Raw genomic sequence first — 1,076 nt, forward strand, 5'->3', positions numbered from 1 at the left:
TTCCAGCTACTCCAGGACCTTGAGTCCAAAGAGTCTAAAGGCAGTCTAGGCAAAGTGGTTAGGATGTGCCCTATAAAGTTTTCCCAAAATAAATATGCATGTTAAATCTAAATATAAAAAAGCTATTAAATTGTTGAGCTGTTAAAGGTCAACTACAGTTGAGGCATGCTTATAATCCTAGCACTTGGGAAGTTGGAGTAGGAAGAGCAGGAATTCAGGTGTCCTTGGTAACACAATATAGGGCTTCCTGAGCTACATGAGATTGTGTATTTAAAAAGCAAATAAAAAAATCAGGACTATAATCCAGGCATGGTAGCATATACCTGTAATTCTAGCATTTATGAGGTCGCAGCAGGATGGTAAACTGCAGGCCAGTCTGAGCTGCACAAATGTTCCCAAGAAACAGAGGGACAAAGCCAGCACAGGAAGTCTAACAGCCTTCACTCTGCTCTAAACATCATTCTCTCCCATTTGCTACCTCTTTTAAGGCAGCACCTTCCATCTTGTTCACGGTCCAGCTCAGCTTGCCCCAGAGGGAAAGACGACCACATGCTTACTTTACATGAAACTTTGTCTTTTTAAACTTTGTGACTGGAGTGAATAGACTCAGTGTGCTTGAATGGGGTTATCAGACCAAAGGGATCTTTTACTCAACAAGCCCAAGGTCAAAGCAAGTGTGGCTGTCTGTCCCAGTCTATAATTTTGAGAAAAGGGGGTGATGTCTTTACTAGTCTGTCTTTTCTGAATGAGAGAGCACCAGGCAGGCAGGCGTGTTAAAGAGCAGCAACAGCAGAAGCACATATAAAAAGATCAAGTATGAAGTGGAAAGAATGTGCAGCACGGTTGGTCCTTGCCCAGAGGATGGAGCAGGCTGAAGGCTGAGGACTGATTGGAGCTTACTCTTCCAAGGGAATCTATGCCTGCGGGGCCTGTGTGGGGCCCTTGGCTGGGGTTGCAGGGGCTTAGCAGGTAAGGCGATTGCTGCACAAGCTCAGAGACCTGAGTTTCATCCACAGTCCTTGTAAAGATGGAGGGAGAGAACTGGCCCCAAAGATCCACCTTCCTTGGCCTCCAAA

The 1,076-nt window shown here is 45.4% G+C and overlaps 2 protein-coding genes across 3 annotated transcripts in view; both read left to right on the forward strand.

Moving 5' to 3' along the window:
- Meiob (meiosis specific with OB-fold) overlaps positions 1-1,076 on the forward strand; it is a 156,465-nt gene that overhangs the window by 100,957 nt on the left and 54,432 nt on the right. The window lies entirely within an intron of this gene.
- The window catches only part of Hagh (hydroxyacylglutathione hydrolase), a 102,045-nt gene that overhangs the window by 9,249 nt on the left and 91,720 nt on the right, over positions 1-1,076 (forward strand). The window lies entirely within an intron of this gene.

The sequence above is a fragment of the Mastomys coucha genome, unplaced genomic scaffold (genome assembly GCF_008632895.1).
Source record: "Mastomys coucha isolate ucsf_1 unplaced genomic scaffold, UCSF_Mcou_1 pScaffold5, whole genome shotgun sequence".
Taxonomy (NCBI): Eukaryota; Metazoa; Chordata; class Mammalia; order Rodentia; family Muridae; genus Mastomys; species Mastomys coucha.